The sequence below is a fragment of the Diabrotica undecimpunctata genome, chromosome 1 (genome assembly GCF_040954645.1).
Source record: "Diabrotica undecimpunctata isolate CICGRU chromosome 1, icDiaUnde3, whole genome shotgun sequence".
In the NCBI taxonomy this organism is placed as follows: Eukaryota; Metazoa; Arthropoda; class Insecta; order Coleoptera; family Chrysomelidae; genus Diabrotica; species Diabrotica undecimpunctata.
In genome coordinates this window covers 76,516,146-76,541,483 of record NC_092803.1, presented here as the reverse complement: position 1 = coordinate 76,541,483, position 25,338 = coordinate 76,516,146, and the positions used below count along the sequence as shown (strand labels likewise).

General features: G+C 33.5%; 1 pseudogene; it reads left to right on the top strand.

The window, feature by feature from the left end:
* Nucleotides 1-9,690: 9,690 nt before the first annotated feature.
* On the top strand, nt 9,691-23,072 carry LOC140450783 (probable ATP-dependent RNA helicase DDX17 pseudogene; annotated as a pseudogene).
* Nucleotides 23,073-25,338: the final 2,266 nt, after the last annotated feature.

Genomic DNA, 25,338 nt, shown 5'->3' with positions numbered 1-25,338 from the left:
AGACCAAATATTTGATTTTCGTTTTCAGTCATATAAGATCAGTTAACTCTTCTTAACTATTTGCATGAAGGGCTGTGTCCTCTGCAAAACGTAGGTTGCTTATTTTTTTGGACATTTATTGAGGCCCTTTTCCCATCCTTCAAGCGCTCTTCTTATAATATGCTTCCCAAATATGTTCTTGTTTTGGATGGAATTCATTTGAGAGTATGTCAAGCACTTTAACTGTTCCAGTTGTGTGTTCGTATAGTTCAGTTATAAGCAAAATTAAGTGTTGTGGTATGCCTACTTTTTTTAGTATCTGTCATAAGTGTTGCCATTTGACCCTGTCAAACGCTTTGCGTTTTATAAATCTATAAATCAAATATATAGTTGAATATTAAACTCTCTAGATTTTTCTATTATTTGTCTTATGTTCACAAGGTGTACCTCTACCTTTGGTAAATCCAGTTTGCTCTTGGGGTATTTCCCTTTGTAGGAAAGTTTTCAGTTTGTCATTGATTATGTGTAGCATTCTCTTGCTTGCATGTGAGATAACGGAGATAGTTCTATAATTGTCGCATTCATGGATGCTGCCTTTGTATGTATTGAGATTATTGTAGATTTTGTTGAGTCGTTAGACTATTGTTAGGAATGCCATATATTGTTACAGAGCAAGTGGAGCAATTTTATTGCGGTTTCTTCTGTGGCTTAGAGCATTTCTGTTGTTATCATATCTGGACATAGTGCTTTGTTACATTTAAGTTTACTGGTCGCCAGTGTTATTTCTTTGTCCAGTATTTTAGTTTTTTTTTTCGATTTCTTCAGAGGTTTGGTGAACAAGTTCCTGGCGTTTATTATCTTTATATAGATCCTGGCAATATAATCTCTATGTCTCTGCTATATCTTCTCTGTTGGTTCTGAGGGTTCGTGTGTGGTCTTAAATGGCCCAAATTATGGCTTTGAAGTCTATTGTTAGTTAGCGTATTTTTCTAAATAGATGTTTCGGCTGATTGTTTTCATCGTGGCTCTCAATTTCTTTTTACATATATTGTGATAGTATTGTTGTTTATCAGCCTTGCATCTTCGTTTTATTTCTTTGTTGAGGTTTATTAAACTCGATTTTCCTTTTTACTATATACACCACTTTGACAAAGATTTCCTCTATTCTCAAATATTTTAAAATTATCATCTGTTATCCAGTGTTTTTATTTCATAGGATTATTTAGCTTTGGGTCATTAATTGGAGTCGTTATAAAATGTTTAACAGTCTCCCATATTTCTTGAGATGTACCCTTACGAATAGAGAACATACTTTTTTGCATTTCTTGGAAAAGGTCATCCTTCTTTCTTAGTTCTATGCTCTGTTTTTTTTCTTCGTTTGTTGGGCGCTTTAAGTTTGAGCTTCACTTTACCTACAAGGAGCTTTGCTATTGCGCAGAAAAACGTGTTTTTTCGACTTATCGACAAATTCAGTACGCACTTAGTACAAAGCCCATTTTTCCGGAACAACTGCCAAATTTGAGCAACGAAACCATTCAGCATCATGGTTAGCTCGATTTTAGTCAGTATACCAACACTTAATCATTTTTTGCACAGAGTAGTTTTTCCATCAGAGCGCAAAGAATTATCAACACACGGTTGTGAAAACTGTAAAAGCAGCAACAATTAAAATGGTGTAACTTGTAAACTAATCTTTCAATTCATTTCAAATTTTTACTTTTTACAGGCCACGGCACGTGGATAGGTTATTAGTGGACTTCCATCTAAAGTTTTATGATATAACATATGAACACATGGCAAATTTAATAATTTCAATTTGTAATTATTTTCCAATAATATTTTTAATAATTACTGGTTACCCTTTAATTACTGTGAAAATAACATTCCTACATGTAATTCGATACTTTCTTTGAAACACTTGGATATTAGAAATAGACCAATATTTTTTTAATATTTTTTATCTAGACAATTTTGTACAAATATAACGATTGATTTTCAGATGGTAGACATTGTAATTTACAGAGGTTATCAAGTAGTTTGTGTCAAACGGCACCAATATTAATATAAAATAAAATTGTTTATAAATGAGGTAAAAATCAGTTGAACTAACAGTTGTATAAGACGAGAATACTAAATAATTTTCTACAAAGCCAGTTCTATCAACAGTCAACTATAAAATGATTGTTTTAGTAAAATAAATCTGGGATTACCTAAAATCTGAAATTATATAGAAATAAAACTTATGCAATCCACATATCTATAACTTCTTTGTTTGTTGTAATCGATGGGTGATTATGAAAAGGTGTAGAAAAATATCTATGTAGGTATCAATCGCTACCTAAAAATAAGGTCCGTATGTCGTTCTTATCGCACAAAAAGTAATTACTAACTGCGCCAACCCTGGAATGTGGCCTGGTTATTTTTTTTTTAATTTGTGTCTAATGTTAGAATCTAAAATTCCTTATATACTCTTACTATATATATTTATATCTCCCATAACAAGTAGGTACTCCTGGAATGTGGTTTCGTTTTCATCCAAAAGTTTTTTTCTTCATAGAGGCCATTAACATTACAATTTAAAAATAATGTGAATAATGTGAAATATACAATGTACTCATTAACATTATGTGTCATATTACAACAATTCAAGATATATATACATAAAGACAAGGTGTTTTGATTTATTTCTATTTTTCTAAAAACTGTAATGCTGAAAAGCATTGGTGTAATATTTTCGGGTCCAACAAATTCATTTTCATCTACACTATTGTCGGCAATATTTTCAACTACTGCATATTGTTCTTTTTCAGTATTACTATATCACTATAAAAGGCATGGCGATTTATAGGAAATATTGCTATCTTTCTGAAGCCATTAACGGCAATTGTCCCAGTTTGCACCTTAAGATACGCCTTTCCAAATAGTTCAGCAATGTCATAATGTGTAATTGGTCTTTGATTTGACCTAAAAAAATAATCTCAACATCTCACTATAATGGGTTTTCAAGGGCCCCATTAACGTTTTATCTAAGGGCTGCATGTGGTGGGTAAAATGAGGGGGCAAGCACACTATGTCTTCACTCTAAGCTTCACTTTTTCAATAAAATGTAGGAACCACTGTGTAAAAATATGGGTCTGAATCCATCCACTTGAATGACACACAATTTTTGAACCAGGAGGAGCACCAATAGCAGTTTCCAGAGGAGCATTTTCCAATAAAATATTGTGGTTTTTTCTGGGAAAAATCAAATATGGTGGAACAAAAGTTCATCCGGCACTCATACACAAGACTGCTGTGACTAAAGAACCTCTTTCTGCAGAAGTTATTGCTCCTACCTTCTTCGAACCTCTAAACGCAAGAACGTATTGGACTTTAGACTGAACAATACTTAATTCAGTCTCATCCACGTTGAATACTCTATCAGCTGAATAATTATGGTTTTCAAATGCTGCCTCCAAAATATCAAAGAAAAGTGTCACGTTTTCCTTATTAAAGCCTTTGGCTCTATGGATTGACGTTCCAGTTGGTTTTCTGACAGAAATTCTATCCTTGTGTCGTTTCAGGAATAAATTAAACCATTTTCTTCTGGCATTTTCTTTTTCTTTTTTTCCGTTAAAAGTAGATAGTCTACCAACTGATTTTCTAAGTTTTGTGGTAGGATCGCAGATCTTCCTAATTTTGTTTCAACAACCTGGACTGGTGTAGCATTCGTCTTAGCTGATAGACGAAAGAATGTAGTGCGTGGAACATTGAATATATTTGCGGCTTTTTTGTATCCCATCTCCTGACTTCTCACAGCTTGGATGGCACGAACCATATCTTGTTTTCTCCATTTTTTACGACAAATGGTATCTAAAAAAAATATTAATAATTAGATTAGACAGTATTTATTAACAGAAATCCTATTTAGATTTACTTCTTAAAATCTCCACAAATTAAGTGTACCTAATATGGAATATTCCATCATAGGGACAGTATAGTATTCCATATAAGGTACATAGCCATCTTTTTTTTTTCGTTGGCCAAATTAAAGTATTTGCAACAGGTTAATGTTAAATTGCAATATCGGAAAATTAAACTTAAGCCTTCTAAACATGCAAGGCATAATCGGATATTTCTATGCTTATTTTACATACCTTAACTAATTTTCGAGTCGGCGTAAAAACAAATATAACTACAGTCACGACAAGCAATGGCTACACGCTGGTGATGTCGTTCCAGTGTTGCCACTTTTAGTTTGTGCGACCTTAGAATATTCCATAATGGGGACATATTCCATATTTGGCACACTTCCTCTACTTGTTTCGATATAACTGCATTGTCCATTCATTGAGCTATTGTGATTGACTTAGTGATAACCGTTTATAGCTTTTACTATATATATTAATGCATATAATGTTATATATTTACATAATTTGTTTTGTGAAAAAGTTATTGAAATATCGTCAAGTAACGCAGACTATTTATATACCTCTGTATAATAGTAAACCTCACCACTCTGTACATAAACTATTAGCTAGAATTGTAAATATATAGGTTTTAGTTAGTGCATCTGATGCAACGTTTCTAATATCAAAAAGTTTTCATCATTGTTATGTGTGTCCTTTAAACATTAGCAATTACAAAAAACGTATAGTTCTGTTACAATATTGCTAATAACACGGGTAAGCTCGTTTTGCTAGACAAGTTTTCCTTATCACTGTAAACAATCAATATATTAAAATGATTCAACTATCATCAATTGACTTGTCAAAATACTTAACGGTATTTAAGCATGAAGTAGCTTTTTTTAGGGTCCTTGTCGTTTTGTCCTCGTTTGCGAACGTGATTGTCTATTCTATATTTTTGTCTAAAAATCAAAAATGTTTTGTCGAATGAAAATCCAAAGGAAAGCTTGGGTGTCGAGTATACCAAAAATGCACATGAACTACATAAAGGAAAGGAGTCTTAAAAACGTTGATGGGTCAGAAACGGAAATAACTTAATTAATATCAAATCAGCAGTATCAACCAACAAGGAGAATGGAAGAGAAAAGCTTTTCTTGCCTTTCTCTTGTTCTTTTTATTGTTTAAACCTTTTCATGTCTTAATATCGATTCAGCGGTGTAATATCGAATAAGGTAGAATAGTTGTATGCAGGAATTACGCACATTACAAAAAATCCTCAAGAAACACATCAGCATTATACTAGGCGACTTGGAAAAATCGCCCAAAAAAAAATTAGCTGTTATCACTGGAGGATACCGATTAGGCACAAACAATGAAAGGTGAAATGATGATGAGGTGAAAGATGAAATTTTGCCAAGAAGAAGAATATGTGGTATCAAATACCTGGTTTAAACTACCTTCGAGGCGAATCTATATATGGAAATCACCTCAAGACAATAATCAAAAGATTGTAAGGAATCAAATTGATTTTGCTTTGATTAATCATAGATTTAAATCAAGTATACAGAGTACAAAAACCTACCCAGGTATGGACGTAGGATCGACCCATAGACATATAATACAAACAGACTAAGCGCTGCTATACAGCCGGGTTCCCCCAGTGCGACAGAGAAAACTGACACAAAGCAGTCCCTACAAAGCAGTCCCTACATTTCTTTTTAACTTGCCGGGTTTATCGATATCGATGTCACGTCGTCGATAAACCCGGCCCATTAGAAAGAGATGCGGGAATTGCTTTTCGTCAGTTTTCTCTGTCGTACTAGGAGAACGCGTCTGTATTGGAGCGCTTAGTCTATTTGTTGTATTATGTGTCTATGATCAGAGCCCAATCCAGTCGTTATCAATCTCAGATAAAAATTAAAAACAATACGCCGAAACAAACCAAAGAAGTGCAATATTAAAATACTTCGAAATATAGTTAGAGTACAAAGAGAAGAACTTAAGAATACGAACAGTAAGAAACGGAAAAAATGGATGACGGAAGATATTTTGAAATTCATGGAAGAGAGAAGGGAAAAAAGGCAACTTTCATCAATATAAAGAAATCCAAAGAACGATAGATTCAAGAATCAAAAACGTAAAGGAAAAGTGGATAAATAAAATGAACGTGTGACGAAATAGAAAACCCAGACAACAAACGCCGATACATTTAACCTTTACAAAAAATTAAAAAAAAAAGTTTATAATAACAAGTAACATAATATACCGACTCTGACAACAAAGGAAGAATAATTATAGAAAGAAAGCAAAGAAATTCGGATGACAGACTTGAATTGCAACAGACGTAGAGGTGAAACATGCGATATAATGTAAAAGGAATTGGAAAGCTTGTAGACCAGACGAAATAGAAATAGATGTAATAAAACTAATAAATGATAACAATATAAAACTACTAACACACCTTTTTAACAACATATATATGAAAGTGGCGTAATACCAAAGGAATGGCCAACTCAGAATTCATATCTACCTCAAAGATACTCTTCTTCTTGTGTGCCTATCCGTTACGGATGTTGGCTACTAGCATGGCAATTCTAACTTTATTGACCGCAGCTCGTAATAGTCCTGAAGTTGTCACTATAAGGTAAGATACTAGTTCCCATAAATGCGAGGAATTTAGGTTCATTAGCACTAACTAAAAATATTCTTACAGATCATACAGAATCGAATATATAAAAAATGTGAAATAGACATAAGTAACTCCCAGTTTAGATTTAGAAAGGCCTTGGGAACAAGTGAGGCGCTGTATGCGACTCAAACACTCATTCAAAAATGCCTCGATCACCAGAAACAAAGTATATTTCTATTTCATCAACTACCAGAAGGTTTTTGATAGAGTCCAGCATGAAAAATTGTTGTATAAACTACAGAAAATGAAACTAGACGGAAAAGATCTCCGTATAATTCAAAACCTTTATTGGAAGAAAAAGCATCCTTAAAATATACCAACCATACTACTAAAAGCGTCCTTATACAATGAGGTATTCGACAAGGCTGTGTCATTTTTCCATTGCTCTTAACTTATACTCTGAATGCATATTCAAACAAACACTATACGGCGGCGAAGTTGGTATAAAAATACACGGTAAATATATTAACAATAATATCAGGAATGCAGACGATAGCGTTCTAATAGCAGAAAAAATGGAAAAGTTGCAAATTATTCTAGACAGAGTTAATAATTTAAGTGAAGCAATGGGACCGACAATAAATCTTCAAAAAACTAAAGTAATTGGTGTTTAATAAATAACGTTTAATTAGCACAAGTTTACAAATTCAGATACTTAGCAGTAGTATTAAATGAGATAAGTGGAATCTATATATAGAAATAAAAACACGAAAAGGAAGGCTAGGAACATGTACAATAAATGGAAGCAAATTATATCATCGAAAACTAAGCTTATAAGGGGGATATGTTGTTACAAGCTTAGACATCCTAATTAGAGTTACTAAATGCTACGTTTGGTCAGTCCTTCTGTATGGAGTTGAAGCCTGGACATTAAAATTAAATACCATGAGATGGCTAGAAGCTTTTCAAATGGGGCTTATCGCAGAATACTCAGAACATTATGGACACAACGTATTATGAATCAAACAGTATGAAACACCATAAATACAGAGTAAGAACTTATAACAACGATTAAGGAAAGAAAGACCTCTTACCTAGGCCACATAATGGAAAATGACAACTATAACCTGCTACGAATAATAATTGAAGGAAAGATAGAGGGCCGAAGAGGAGTAGGCAGAAGAGCTATGTCATGGCTTCGCAATATTAGAACTTATACGGGTATAAACGTTCAACAATTACTAAGAGTGGCGCAGAATAGAGAACATTTCGATGTAGTGATCGCAAACCTCCAGTAATGGAGTGCACCAGAAGAACAAGGTGTAATATCTTTTGGAAGAAATTATTCCTTGCGTGCTGTTTCTCTCCTCCTATCTTCCTTCATTTTTCTTAAGTGACAATACCATTTACCTCGTCTTTTGTCTTGTTCATATTATTAATGCTTGCATCCACATTCAGCTCTTGTGTCTTCCTTTATTATTTAAGGAATTATTTCCGCATCTTTAAAATTACTTTGTGTTTTATTTGTGTCTTGTGTCTTGTTTCTATTAAAAACTAAAATACATCTCTTACATCACTTACTTAAACAATCTGAGGCAGTTTCTACTTTGTGGATAAGAAATTTTGACCTTGTACAGGATCGTGTCACTATACTTTCTCTTTTCAATTGATATATTCATATATCCTGTACCGTAAATATACCTTACACTTGATTACATAAGCTCATCCTGAGTTTTCTGTACACTCTATGGGTGTGTTTAACAATTTTTCTCTTCTTCTTCTTCTTATGATGCCTATCCGTTCCGGATGTTGGCAATCAACATGGCTATCCTAACTTTGCTTGCTGCTATTCTAAATAGTCCGGTTATCGATGTATTAAACCACTTTCTCAGGTTTTGAAGCCAAGATATTCTTCTTCTCCCTGGTCCTCTCTTTCCAAATACCTTGCCCTGAAGAATGAGTTGTAACAAGCCGTATCTCTGTTCATTCCTCATAACATGGCCAAGATATTCTAGTTTGCGCTCTTTGATGGTGTTAATAATCTCGCATTCCTTGCCTAATATACGTAGGACCTCAACATTAGTCACACGATCCACCCATGAAGCTTCGGAAAGTGTCCAGGCCTCTACTCCGTATAATAACGTAGAAAATACATAGCATTCAATGAGAGAGATTTTTATTTAATTATTTCACTGGAGTGATCCCATTGGCTGTTAATGTTGGTACCAAGGTATGTGTAGCTGTCCACTCTCTCAATTGGATGTTGGTTAACCAAAAGCTGTGTATTTAATATTTTATATTTATAATTTTTCTCTATTAATTCTTATCTTTCATTTTTTGTTTCATACTTTTTATCTTCATAATACTTTATGTCGGTTTTGACCTGTTTTACCATATGCCATAAATTTGCCAAAATTTACCTAAAGGTATTTATAATATAAGTCTTTAATGTTGTAAAGTGTTGTTGTCATTGCCCAATATTCGCAATAAGTTAAGTTGAGTTTGGTACATCGAATTTTCTAAATCTGGTTGCAAGTCGTCATCGCATATTATACATGTCTATTGTTTCTCCAATTGTTACACATCATTTAAGCTTTTATTCCGTCATTCCACTCTTTCCATTATTATCTTTAACTTCGTTGTAGTTATTGTACATAACGGTAACAAACTTAAAAATAAATATATCATACTCTACTAACAGTTCAATATTCTAGTTTATTTCAATACACTACGAACTATATTCTAGTGTTTTTTTATATTTACATATTATTTGCTCGTACATTTAAAAAAAGTTTTTTTGTTTTGTTACTAGATTTGAGGACACACTGTTTTACTGTAAAGTGAATTACTATCGGTCTATAATGAAATTTGTGCCTTTGATGTACGTTTTACATGTTCCAAAGAATGGTACAAATAGAACTCTTCTCTTAGTTAACCGATGCATGACAATAGTATTGTACCGATTCCTTTACCTCTATTCTAGTCATATGTACACACAGAAAATGTTTGATAAAAATCGAAAGGCAATCAATATTTGTGTAGTAATATACTTGGTTTTTATTATATTAAAAAGAAATAATATGTTATTTATATTCCTAGCTGGATGGGTTTATGAAAAAATTCACAGGTTTCTTTCTTTACTGTTTCTAATAAAACCAAACTGATCCAATAAACAATTAGAAAAAGTATTATTTTTATTAATATTTTACTTGTATTTGATTTAGATTTGTTATATATATTATTTGTTAGTGTTTTGCATTTCTTTTAAATATTTTAAGTTGTTTCTCCTGTATTGCTGAGAAAAATTAGGAACCGGTGGATTATAAATGAATCTGAATGGTGTAACTATTAATATATTATTTTATAGCAGCAATCTACAAACCAAGTATGGTTACTTCACATTTCTTTTATGTACATACCACGAAAATATGATCATCGCCTACAAATACTGAGCATGTATTATATTCCTTAATTATAATTCAACATTTTCTACATCATACATATCTAAAATCATATTACTTTTGAGCCATTCATTAATAAACTATTTGGAATCTCAAGGAAGTACCTTCTTAGTTACCATAATTACCATATTCTTTATTCTTGTTGAATTAAATTAAGAAATGTAGACACATTTAGATTACACATACGAATATATAAAAAAAAACAAATTGTCCAAGTCTCAAAGTATACCTTATTATATCTTACTTATAGCTAGTTTGTGCCACAAAGTTTTGTACCAATTAATAAATATCTGGATTTTTATTTTCTATATCAAATTTACAATTATAATATAACAAAGAAACTAAACATATATAAAATAGGACTAGGGGTCTGTGAGACTCAGTGCTTTGATATGTATTCAATTATAGGTCATTATACTTCATTTAGATTCGCTTTCTGTTTCTTCTTTTCTTGTTCTTCTAATTTTAGCAATCATATTGACTATAATAATTTTACTTGCGACAGTTGGAATAGATCAATGGATGTTTTACCGTATCACTATCGGAGATTTTGCAGTCAAGATGTTCTTCAGCTTGGGTCCAGAGATCTTACCTTGTATTATGAGGTTTATAAGCTTATATTTCTGTGCATGCCTCATCATATCCTTGAAATAATCCATCATTCGAGTCTTTATTCAGTCCGTAGTTTTACTGTTAATCTTTATTTTATTTTTTCGATGTTTGTTTCTCTCTCTCTTTCTCTTTCCCTATTTTTCTAATGGGTATTTATTTTACCTTTCTATACAGATAAATATATACTCGACTCCTCGAGTTGATCAATAAAAATTCCTATGATCACCATATACTTATAGTTGAGAATTAAATTTGTAGACAGTAGATTCCCAGAAATGTGAATATGATAAAGCGACTGCATCGTTGCCAGTTTGTGATCATAGATATTTTAGCTTATATATTAATCATTCACATGCATCAAAATTATTATAGAATAATGATCGTTGATATAAAGTAGTTTGACCTCCACAGGAAGTCAAAATAATAATAATCGTATGAAGACAACTCGTCGGATGATGCAAAGCTATTGCGATCACTACTATTTACAATTGATATTAATGGTTCAACCTAAAATCTTGTACCTAAATCTTACGTTCTATCTTTATTGAGGTCTTATACAATTTTTCCAAGACTTGGGTTTGACATTTTTTGTGCAAGTAGGTAACAAGCTTTTCACCTCCTCCATTTTAAAACTAAAGTTTTATCTTGCCACTTCTTTTTTTATTTGAGCCCGTTTAAGCACGATAGGGTTCAATGATAAGGACGATGGTAACCCGATAGAGCTCTACGGATCTAGACTCCCGTTCCAGAGTTCAGTCAACTACTTGAACGTTAAATTTAAAAGGAATCTCAATTTTGAGACTGAACTTAATCTCACCCTTAACAGGATGAGAAAAAGGGCGAAGCTGCTTGTAGCTATATCAGGTAGATCTTGGGGGGTACACAGCAAGACTCTCCTTTACAAAAACAAAACCTACATCAGACCCATTATTGAGTACAGAACTGTTCTTTTCTCCCTACAGAACAACCGCCAAATAAACGCCATTATGGCCACCGAACGAAAGATCTTAAGAAAGCTCATGAGAAGGCGTGCGGATTTTCCGTCAGCAACCATCCATCAACTGACAAATATACCAACAATAGAAAGTAGGATCCGAACTCTCGGCAAAGATACACACTTCGTACCATTGCTAGCTCCAACATCAGAGCTAAAGAGGTCCTAAAAATTTCTTAACTTGGGCTGTAAACGAACTTCCTGATGAGTATTTCAAGATCCTAGAAGCGACGCCATTAAGATATCGTAGATAGTAATAATCTACATGCCAAAAACGCTCAACCGAAAAGAGCCGTTTCCACAGCATAGCTGGTAACACGCGAAAGGTATCCCCTTAGAAGTGCATGACATAGCCACCAAACTTCCTCAACTAACACCATCACGCTCCACAATACACCACTAAAGAACACACACTGACTGACTACTGCTTCTTAGCAAAGCCACTCGTCTATCCATCCTCCAAACTACATACACAATTGCAATCGCAGACTGACGTCTGCTCGTACTATTTCTCTCCCTGGTTAGGGAGGCTGTAATAATGTTTAATACGGACTGTTGCACATCTTATTATTATTACTTTTGGTAATATAGTGTCATCATAACCTAATCTAAATTGCTTAACCTCTATATTAGCCATGAGACCATGTGCCCCCTGTCCCATGTCATAGCCCTGTCAGGACTTTACATTCATGAGCTGTTCAGTCTCATGACAGAGGCCACACCTTGAAGAAGCACTCCACCTAAACAAGGTATAAATAACGTTCATTGACATGAATGATAAGGAGGGAGGCGATGTACAATTATGTTGTTTTCACGAGCCATTTCGTCGGCAGCATATTTCTTAAATTGGGGTATATTGTATCCATGCGAGATTTAATAATTGTACTTTCTAAATGTGTCATCGAATGGTATATTTTTTTCAGAGAGCCAGTTGATGATGTCACCTTTTCGTCAGCCAGTTGTTGGTATTGGCTCCAACCGTCGGCTATGGTAGGACGCATCGTCCATAACAACGACAGAATTTGCTTCAAGGTTTGGTAGAATCTTTGAAAACCAACCTTCGAATCTTTAAGCGTCTATTTCCTAATGGTAATCGTTGGTTGTCTTGGATTCGAATAGTAATAAGCCGTTATGCAAAAAACCTGAATCGCTGACTATATGTGTTATTATGAGCTTCCGTCCTTTACCCACTGGTGTTTTTAAACCAAAAACTCTTCAATGATGGCTTCTCAACGACTTTTAATTTCAAAATCTTGCCACACCTTTGAGACAGTATGACCTTAATTTTGCCAAGTTTCATTTAAATAGTAGACTTTTCGTCCTTCATGACGATACTCTCAGATTTTTTTAGATTTTTTGTATGTATTAGTATTATTAAAATATTTTGTAAGTATGTCTTCCCACAAAATAATTTCATCGTTTTCTATAAAAACACTCTTCCTGCTTCTGTTCATATATTTGATGTTCATTTATCCTAATGTTCGCAATAAAACACGTTGTAATATTTTGGGTGTTGAATCATCGAAATTTGTGTAAACTACTACTAAAAAAACTACTGTGTAAAAATATAAAATATTTACAATGTGTTTATGTGTGACATGACCTGTTTACTTCGATAGCAAAACAACTGAATCCCTGAGTTGCCGGCTTTCATCGACGATCGCGGTTTTAGGGACGTTTAACTATTACCTACTAACCTAAAATTATTTATTATAACTAACCCAAATGGGAATAATTATCATATTCCTACATTAAAATGATACATATTAATTATAAATAGGTATTTTTTCTATACAAGTAGCTTTATTGTAATTTTTTATGAAATTTTTCGTACACCGTTGGAAGACCTACAATAGCGCTAAAACGTCAATATTATTTCTAAGAATTTACTGCCTACAATTTTAATTCTTGATTATAGTAATTTCTTTTTATTATATTTTTATTTACATTTTATAGATCTATTACACAATATTCAAAATGCATTCATTTATACCACATAAGTATTTTTTACGTCTCAAAACTAAAAGGGTAATGAGATAAACACTAGTGGGCTTAAAGTTTTTGTTTTTTTTTAATCCTATTTTTAACAATATTTTAAAGAATATACTTGTTTTTATTTAAAAACTACAATGCATATAGTCCATCGATCTCTAGTTTTATTATTGATCCTTCAAAGTCCCATATAAACATAAAAGCAGTAAAATATCTTATCTCCAACTTAAATTACAGTCTTGGTAACAAAGCCCACTGCCCCCATTATACTTGAGTATACATAAATAATTTATGTCTACTTAATTATTTAATACATTTATGTATTAATTATTGATGTTATTTTGACGATCACGCATTCAGTCAAGTAAAACAATAAGTATAAAATAACAGAGTTAAACTACACCTAATTTTAAAAAAGTTGGTAAAGAAAATAGATATCCGAATATTTGTACTACACTGGTAAATGTAAAAAACTTTTCCCAAAGAGAAAAATTATTAAAATTATTTGTCCATTTGTTCGAAATTAAACAATAAGGTAATTTAACACTGTATCTACTAGTGTAATTGTTAAAAACAGACATATTCCTGAAGTCTTACGGCATCAATTTTATACAGAAACAGAATTCAACTTTCAGATTTTTGTTATTTGTAGGTTGATTCTTATAATCTTTTTACAAAATAGAATATCCTACACATCTCCAATAGTTAAACTACTTTGATTTAAAATCGGAATATTTCCATTTAAATTAATTAGTTTCAAATACCTGGAAAATGTATGCAATTTTTTCATTCAAGATTTTATTCCTTATAAGTATAGCCACTCCAGGTCGTTTAATTGATTTCCTTAAAAAAGGAACGACAAACCTTGAGAGATGTACCTACTTGGTACTTGATGAAGCTGACAGAATGTTGGACATGGGTTTCGAGCCTCAAATTCGTAAAATTTTGGAGACGATCCGGCCTGACAATCAGACTTTGATGTGATCTCTAACATGGCCCAAGGAGGTCAAAAAATTACCTGCGAATTTCCTGAAAGACTACGTCCAGATCAACATTGGGTTTCTACAGCTCCCTGTCAAACTCAATATTTTTCATATCGTAGATGTTTGCCAGGAGTATGAGTAGGAATTCTCAACTCCAACTTCTAAGTTGAACTAACTTCTCCAAGAAATAGCAAATAACAGTGATCCCGATTCCAAAGTTCTAATTTCCGTCGAAACCAAACAGAAAGCTGAAGATGTGGTTAGAACAGTAAGAAGAACCGGCTTACCAGCTGTTTGCATGCATAGAGACAAGAGCCAACAAGAGAGAGACTTTGTACTCAATGAGTTCAGAAACGGAAAATCCACAATTTTAATTGCTACAGATGTGGCTGCTAGAGGATTAGATATGGAGGGAATAAAATATGTAGTCAACTATGATTACCCCAATTCTTCCGAAGACTACATCCACAGAATAGGCAGAACCAGACGTTTTTATTAATTATAAGTCTTCTAGTAGTTGTATTCAATTTCTAAAGCATTATTGTCGCCTGAGTCTATTTTATTGAATCATCGATATAGAAAATAAAACAAAGTTAAATTTTGTATATTTTTCTTGTCTTAGTATATTAAAAACTGGTTTGCGGTTCAATCGATAGCAAGTGGTTTTTTGTTGTTAAATCCACTGTCTCCTTTGATCTATAGCGTTAAGTCTCTTTAGCAGTAAAAGGTCTAGAATTCAAATTAAATAGCAAACTATCGTTGTGTTAGCTACCATTACTTTTAAATAAATAAGGAAATATAATCATAGACTATCGCAAAAGAACAACTTGAGAATTACGAGTAATCACTACGATCGCAAGTAAATCCACAAAGAAATATGGATCGCTTCAGGCGGTAGAAAACGCCACCAAATCGACCACGTTCTAATGCATGCAAAATTAATAACAGATGTTAGAGAGAACAGAGAATGTCGTATAAAAAATATGACGTCGCCAAACTAAGGAACAAAGACACCGCTGACAACTTCCAGGCAAACTAATTCAAAACGGAAATCAAGTGAACATCGAAATGGAGTGGGTAATAATAGAAGAAGCTATGAAGGAAGCAGCTCAAAAGCGCTTAGGTCAAGTAAAGAAGGAAAGAGATAAAGAAACAAGGCAAGACTAAAATATATCGACAAACCAAGTGACGAAAATAGAAATTAATATGAAGTAGAGAGAAGACGCGCGAAAAAACTGTGAAGGAGGAAGAAAAGGGAGCATATGGATAAAAATCTCCAAGAGATTGAAGAACATTATATTAGTAAAAATGTGAAAAACTTCTACCAGGAGGCGAAAATGAGCAGTGACCAATGCGCAAGAAAACAGAATTAATATGAGAGTAAAGAAGGGCACCTAATAGAAGATACGTAGGGAAAGCTACATAGATGGTAGGAGCGTTTTAGAGAGCTGTTTAATTAAGAACCGAATAAAAATGATGAGAAGCAAGTGGAAATGGTGGGGAAGTCAAGAGATATTAGATTAGAATAGAATCATAGCATAAAAAAATCAAAGTGGAGGCAGCAATGGTATTCCTGCAGAACTAATCAAGTATGGGGAAGAAGCACGCGGATATGTAGCCTGCTGACGAAAATCTGGGAGCGAAAGGAAAGCAGTGTACGAAAACTAAAGGGGTACCACTCTTCTGTAAACATATAAGGTAATCGCCAGAGTCATAAGAAGTAGAATGTAAAGGCACTTAAACGAGCAGGTGGTTGGTGAATAGCAGGGAGGATTTAAAAAGGCAGATTCACCATAGATCAAATAGTTGTGTTACCAATGATTCAGAGCAGTACGTACGAGCAACAGTTAAAGCTAAACCTTCCCTTTATAAAGTTTAAACAAGCTTACGATTTTGTGATAAGAAGGCGTCTGTACCATACCCTAAGAGTACTTGGCATTCCGGAAAGATAACCAGACTAGTAAAAATGACCTTAATGAAGACCGACAATAGAGTAAGGATAGAAGAAAGGCTAACAGGAAAATTTAAAGTAAGAAGGAGACTATAGCAGGGAGATCCGCTGTCCACGATACTCTTCAATTTCTTGCTGAAGGCAATAATGGGAGGTAGTGGAATACGAACGACAAGTATGAATTATGACAACAGAAGTTAGGCCATGGCCTTTGCGGACGATATAGTATTAATGGCAAGAACAACTAAACGGGAACTTCTAAGGATTTTCAAACTCTTTGAAACGTAGGCTCTCTCTCTTTGTCAACCATTTTCCATCCACTTGTGAATGTAGGTCTCTCCCAATTGCTTCCATCTTTCTCTATCTTGCGCCAATCTAATCCACTGTTTGCCTGGCACTGCTCTTATGTCATTTATCCATCTTTTTTGAGGTCTTCCCATGCTTCTTGTTGTCGTCCTTGGTCTCCATTCTAAAATTCTCCGTGTCCACCTGTTATGATTATATCGGTCTACGTTACCTGCCCAGCGCAAACGTAGAACCAGCTACAGTATGAACTAATGATTAATAAGAAGAACACAAAATATATGGAAATGAGGCAGGTACATTACAAGAGTATTACTTCAAAAAGGTGACGGGGTTTGAGTATCTAAAAGTAATCGGGAAGAAAGCCAAGAAATTAAAAAGCGGATTTTGGGAGGAAGAAAGATGATCGGTGCTCTACATAAACTACTAAGAGCAAAAAACCTCTCCAGAGAGGCAAAATTATACTATACTACTACTATACAAAACTATACTAAAAAGTGATTTAGCTCACTGTTATGTACGGAGCAAAAGACGGGTTATGAATAAAAATCAAGAAAATATGCTGAACATCTGGAAAAGAAAGATATTCGCGGGAGTAAAAGACTATGAAGTTTGGCTATCGTTTGAAGGAGACGAACAAATGCAGAGATTGGAGAGCTATACGGGAAACCAGAAATTAGCCAGATCGCCAGCACAAAGATATTTAGATGGTTAGGCCAAAATGGCAGACGGGATGTGGGCAAAGGACTTGCTGCTGAGAGTGAAAGGAAATAAGAAAAAAAGACGACCACGAAAAAAAGGATAAAAAATTGGAGAACTGCGGATATAGACAGAAGAAAATGGATGAAATCGCAAGAAAAATTCCAAATAATGGGACTCAATCGAGTATTTGATAGTTCTGAAGAGAGTTAAATAATTCTAAAGCAACAAAAATGCAAGTTGTAAAAGCTTGCAAAAGATCATTTCCTCGTTCGTAATATTTATAAGGCATTCCAATGAAACATATTACACAATGGACATTGCTTTCTTCTGAAACAATTTCTTGAATACGACAAAAATGAACCTAACCTAACCTTTCGAGGTGAATCGTTTGAGATCCTAAAAATAAATGAAAAGAATTTATTGTTTAGAATATCTAATAACTTTTTACCATATTTTCGGTATCGATTCCTTTAGATATAGGGTAAATAAAAATTTAGAGCTTAAGCATCAGCCTTGTCTTAGGCCTTTTATTAATCCTAAATTTTGGAAAACCTATTTGAAGCTCCTTAAGGTCTATTTTGTAACAAGAATTGAGTTCTCCTTGTTTTCCGTCATTTAGAAAGAGGTACGGTGTTGTATATTATTAGATACTAAAACTGTATATTAAATAATCTATTAACAGATGTAAAGGAACATCTCAAAAGCAATATTTATTTAGCTTTCTTTTCTGTATAAGATAGATGATGTACGCTAAAACGTACCATATCGGATAGATTGTAGATAAAAACAAACTTTTCTCTTTAACCAAAATGTATATTAATAACCTCAGATTAATCAAAATAGTTTTTAGTAATATTTTGTACGTTTACTGATTCTACACAATTTTTTATAATTGTTTTAAACTAAAAACTAATGATTAAGTATAACTTCTAAGTAACGGCTTAAACGAGGCTGTTCGGAAATATATTCTGAGCAAATTCGCAAAATTGTCTCTTCTAAAAATATAATGTCTTATTGATGAAAAATTGATAAACATGTAAAATATATAGATTGTTTAAGAGCATTATGGTTTTGTAGTCAGGTTTTTGGTTGAGATAGTGGACAGATTTAGTTTTAAGTTATTTGAAACCTACCGGTGTACAACGCCTTCCCCTTTTGTCACTCTTGCTTACTGCTAACTATGTTATGGAGTTCTTTTTCAGGTAGTCTGTAGTAAACCCCAGAACATTTTTCATTGATCTTATAGTTTTCCTAAACAGTCCAAAACTTGGATGGGTGCCCTGTGGCTTCTTACTACATGTGTGACATGCATACCGATATCTGCTTTCTGACCAGGACCAGGTTGTTTATGAGTGTCTGCTCTGTGTTCTTCCAGAAATCTTTATTACTGGAGCAGTAAGTTCACGTTCTTTAAACGGATTTGGAGTTTCACCAAAAGATGTGGTTATTATACCATAGAGTGTGAAGAACACATGATAAACACACAATTCGGCTTCAGGGATGCATTGGGTACTCGAGAGGCACTTTTTGCAATACAAGTTCTCTTTCAAAGATGTAGAGACGTGAATTGTGATGTATATGTGTATTTTGTTGATTACCAGAAAGCGTTTGATAGAATAAAACATGACGAACTGATGAAAATATTAAATTCAATTGGTCTAGACAGCAGAGATCGCCGTATAATAAACAATATCTATTACGAACTAACTGCAGCTGTTAGAGTTGGGGATCAGTTAACAGACGACATAAAGATAAAAAGAGGTGTGCGACAGGGATGTATATTGTCCCGATTATTTTCAATACATATTCAGAGCACATTATGAACTTTGCGCTAACGGACCTAGACGAGGGAATACTTATAAACGGAGAACGATTGAACAACGATACGCTGATGATACATTAATTATGATGACATATTTGCAGACAGTTTTAAAGGTCTGCAGACACTAGTCTCCAGGGTGGCAGAAGTAAGTAGCAGGTTTGGGCTTGATTTTAACATCAAAACAACCAAATACATGGTTATAAGCAAAAATAGGATAGCACCTGGTCAATTACTAGTTAACCAACAACCTTCTTCTTCTTTTTATATAGACATGACTCTGTCTGTTTTTCAATGTGCCTCCAGTAAGTTGTCATTCCCTCGTTTGCGTGGTCTTCCTATTGATCGTCTTCCTATTGGGGAACCGTCTCTTGCCGTCTTTACTACTCTACATGTTGTCATTCAGTTTATATGATCGTTCCATTATACTCTTCTATTTCTTACCCAGTTTTTGATGTTCTCCACCTTGCATCTATGTCGTATATCTGTACTTCTAGCTCTGTCTCATAGTGTGTTACCATCAATTTTTTTAAGTGTTTTTATCTCTGCTGTTTCTAAAATCCTTTTTGTTCTCTCTGTGTCAGGTCTTGTTTCTGCCGCGTATGTCATTATTGGTCTGATGACTGTTTTGGTAAATTCTGCCTTTCGTTTCTTTCCCGATATTTTTATTATTATTAACCAACAACCGCTAACACAAATCACTAACTTTTGTTATCTGGGTGCAAATTTAAATGAACAGTGGGACCAATCGACGGAAATTAAGGTAAGGCTTACGAGAAGGCAATATCAGCTTTCGTCAAAATGAAAAAAATCTTTAACAGCCACGATATAAAATTGGAAATAAAAGTTCGTTTACTAAAATGCTACGTATTCTCCGTTATTTTATATGGCGTGGAGTCATGGACCTTAACTGAAGCATCACTGAAGAGACTCATCTTGACTCAGAGAAGCATTTGTATTATGGTGCTATAGACGCATGTTGAGGATATCCTGGATAGACAGAGTTACCAACGAAGAAGTACTACACAGAATGGGTAAAGAGCGCGAACTAGTCGTAACCATAAAACATCGCAAACTGGAATACCTGGGCCATATAATGCGCAATGGATAACGATATGACCTACTTCGGACCATACTTTAAGGTAAAGTGCATGGGAAAAGAGGTCCAGGACGAAGAAGAATATCCTTGCTGCATAACCTGCGAAAATGGTTTAACTTAACCACTACCGGACTTTTCAGGGCAGCAGTCAACAAAGTCAGAATAGCCATGTTAGTGTTTAACATCCGTAACAGATAGGCACCATAAGAAGAAAATGTGGTTCTACAATTGCTTCGGCATAACTATATGCGGTCACGTTACCTGTGATGAACATTAGAGGGGAGTTAGAACCATAACTTAAACAGTGTGATAAACATGTCTTTCTATAAAATACTTCGAATTTATTTCCTCACCTCGCTGCCTTAGAAGTATGACCCGGCCATCCTGCATCTCGAAACAAAATTTACATTCGTCACTGATTGGCGAATGCCACTACCGTTACCTCAATAATTGTTTTCTGTGTAATTTAACTACAAACAACTACAACTACAACTACAAATTGGTCAACCTATGGCATTAACGTTAATGGCAACAAGTAAAACCACCTCAGATTCGCTGACGACGTAGTGATTAAAGCGAGCACATTCGAAGAACTGCAAATTATGATGGGGGAACTAGCAGCCAGCTCCCAATAAGTCGGTCTAAAAATGAATATGAAAAAAACAAAAAATAATGACAGTGAGATAGAACAAATCCAGGAATATATCTACCTAGGCCAAATCCTGAGACTTGACAAAGAGAACCAAAGTGCGGAAATTACTAGAAGAGCAAGACTAGCATGGGCAGGATTTGGAAAACTTAGTTGGATACTTAAGAACCGCAAAATACCCCAATACTTGAGGAGCAAAGTGTTCAACTAATGCATCCATCCATATGTGTTTGACATATGGATGTCAAACCTGGACCCTAACCATGAATAAACTAGCCACAACAGAAAGAACAATGGAAAGAGCAATGTTAGGTATACGACTGTCAGATAAAAAGAGGAACGACTGGGTAAGATCCAAAACAAAAGTCGAGGACATAGCAACAAAAATTGATAAACTTAAATGAAGCTTCGCGGGCCAAACTGCTAGACAAAAAGACCAACGTTGGAATACTACAATACAACATTGGAGACCTTACGAAAGTAAACGACCAAGAGGAAGACCACAGATGAGATGGGTCGATGATATTAAAAGAATAGCCAGAACAAATTGGAAATATGTTGCTCAGGATAGAGACCGATGGAAGGAGTTGGGAGAGTCTATGTCCAAACATGGACGACAGAAAGCTAAGAAGAAGAAGAAGAAGTGTAATTTAAACTAATTACATCGGTGTATTGCCATTTATCGCTTTCAGTATTTTCTATTACTTTCGTTTCTTACTTTAATGTCCAGCCAAAGCAACTTATTTTGTTAGCAACTAAACCATCTCCATTCCTAGTGTTACTTTTCCCTGCCAAAATTTGTATTCATTCACTCTTTCCCTTTATCCCTTTTATTTCGTCTCTTGAATGCAAGCGATTGTTATTCTCCTTCTAGTAGACGCATTTACCAAATCCATATTTTTACCTGAAAGACTTCTAAGATTTCCAGGACCTGTCCTTATTTTTCTGACGAGTAATGATGTTACCTCTAAAACAGGCCTTACCGAGAAATTCGAACGAAGGATCATTTAAATATAATTTTTGTTGTATTGGAGGTCTTTTCATTACTATGGCTTGAAAAAGTTTTCGAATATTTATTGCCTGAATGGCTCTTCTATCTGCATTATGTCCAGGATGGTCAATCAAAGTAAAGTATTACATCGCACCCGCGTCCTTTTGTCTGTATAGTCCAGGATCCCTACTATAAGGACTGCCAGTCATTGTTGCCCGTATCCCGCCACTTTTTCACCACTAATCCTTTATTCCCACCACTCTTCATTGGCTTTATTGTGTCTTCCTAAGAATTCTACTATATTAGACATGTCACTATAGATGTAAAATTTGGGCAGTTTTTTGCCTTATTTTAATTTTAAAACAACAATTCAAACTATATTAATCTACTTTATCTGTTTTTACACATATTTTTGGGGATATATTTTTACGATGATTATAGTTCTTTTTCTTTTTTATCTTACGTATATACAACATAGGTCCGGTCTTCCTTCATATTAAGTTAAGATATAAAAGTACGTTCGTCAGTAAGTCAGTCTTATATCTTTAATGTCACAATGGTTCCTGTTTAACATATCAGTGTTGAGTTAAAGGCTTAAGTTGTCTTTGACTCAATTATTTAACAATAACCAATTTAAAAATGTATATTTTACTTTTCATATGTAGTTAATCCCTTGAACATTTTGTTAAATGACTTTTTCGTTAAAACTTTTCATCAAAAACACTCTGTTTTTAGAAGTATGTCAACTAATAAACTAATGTACATTACATTCCAAAACTAGCTTTTGTATATTACTTATACCTAATTAGTAAAAACAAATCTTCCAAATAATGCGAAAATTTTGTAAAGAATTATTAGTTGATAAAGATTTTTGTGAAGGGCAGATAAGAACCGTGTATAGCTTTTTATTGTTACTATCGTAAGATTTAGGAAAACTGGAGGAAGGTTAGTGATTTTTGTAAATAAACCAATATATAATCCTAGCCAAAGTGTTGTATTAGCAATAAATGTCAAAGAGTTATTTTTGAGTTTAATTCCTTTCCATTTAATTCATTCATATTTCCTATAATCCTTGCTTAAAATCTGACATTTAATATTTCTTAAAATCAGGAAAACAGAATATTGATGAGATAATGGAAAAATTTCACAACAATAAACAAACTTTAAAATTGGACAAACTTTAAAATTTGCTATCAGGAGGGCAACAAAACCGATGTGATCTATCATGGATAGAAAATTTCGATCTTAAAACGAAGATCCAACAAAAATTTAATATTTGCTATCAGGAGAGCAGAAAAGCGATGAGATCTATCGACAGCAAAAATTTATTAAAACATCGTCAATCGGACAAAAATTTAAGATTTACTATTAGGAGAGCAGAAAATCGATAAGATCTATCGACCGAAAATCGGATCTTACAAGCAGCTCAATCGAACAAACTTTAAGATTTACTATCAGGAGAGCAGAGAACAAAAGAGCGATGTATACGATCATCAAATATTGTGTTATATAATCATCAAAAAAAAAGTTCAAAATGAGATAAAATTTAGGGTTTGCTATCAGGATAACAGAAGAGTCATAAGATATGTTGACCAAAATTTATATTGTACCATATTAAAATGGAGTGATTTTTGAACTTAATATTAGGAGAGCAGAAGATCGATTAGATAGATATTTGAGCAAAACAATATTTTGACTGTTGATCAAGCAGAATTATAGATTTCATATTAGAGGAACAGAAACTTGGCGAGTAGTTTTCTGTAGTAGTAGTAGTAGAAATCTTCTGTACTTTTAAAATAGTTCTACAAATCTACAAATTTTCGCACCTAATTTAAATTGCGTAAAAATGTCTTAATTCTGTAATTGTTGCATGGGAAGGAATATAAAATAAAACAATACGGTTTCTATTTAAAACTATATTAAAAATTTCCGTAAATATACATAACATTTATAGAATAATATTAACTGATGACATTCCCGCTGATTCCTGAGTAAATTTTAAAAATACATTCAAATAGTGTTGGAAATTGTACAAAAATCGAATCAAATACATTTCTTACTGATAAGTGCCATCAGTTTTCAATGTCCATAGAATAAATAGATAAATAAATATATAATATGGTTATTATCCAATAATTATTGTAAAACGTATTTAAAATAATTATTTCAGTTAACTAACCTTGAACATACACGAAAGGTTTTTTCTTACGTAGACTTATTTATTTAGAACAAAATATGAATAGGTACTAAAAAGTTATTCTCAAATATATTGTAAGAAATTCTTCATTATTTTGTATGAGTTTTTGATTATTTTTATAATTGAATAATAGCCACATTACAATAGTACATATTCAAATTTTAAGTACGGTTTTCACTGAGTTTATATAAAAGTCCTCTATTATATCAAGAGAAAGCAACTATCCTATATAAGTTTTTACAATATACATCAGTTTCGTTTTGAAAATAAAATAATATGTAGATACACGTAACATTGTTTAAAGGAAACATTATTGTAGGTATATTTATATAATTATAAATGCCTTTTACCCTAAACACAGCCTAAGCTAGTAGTTAAAATAAAAAGTATTAAAATGTTTGAAATGTGTTAAAACTAGAAAGAAACGCAAAATTTTATAAGGAAATCAACAGAACTAATCTTGTAGATAAGTATTAGTATGACGTAGTAACAGACTGGATGATCTACATTCCGCTGATAATATTAATATCTTAGCACATACAAAATAGGACATGCAACTAAAAATAAACAGATTACTACAAGAATCAAAGAAGGTAGAAAAATAAACATCAACAAAACCAAAGAAATACGATTTACCACCAGAAACAACCAGCCTATTGTGATCAACTACCAGGAAGTTAGGAGAGTGGTGGATTTTGTGTGTCCTGACAGCATAATTGACTGTAACGGTGTGTCAGGGGGCGATATGCAAGAAATAATTAATAAGGCTCGTAATGCTTAATGACATGTTATAAAAATCCAGGATTTACTCAACTAAAAACTTTTAACACAAGTGTAAGAGCTGTTATTCCTGTATGGCTGTGAAACGTGGAAGATACGAATATCAGCAGCAATAGTACACCAAAGACAAGTTTTTATGAATAGAGCGTTACGAAAAGTTCTTCGTATACGTTGGCCTGATCGATACATAATATATAGCAATAGCATAAGCAAAGAAACACACAACACACCACTCGCTTCCTTCCGCTTTAAACACTGAGGTACTTAGTTTTCACAATTAATTTACAGTCCAAAATTATCCTTTTATTTG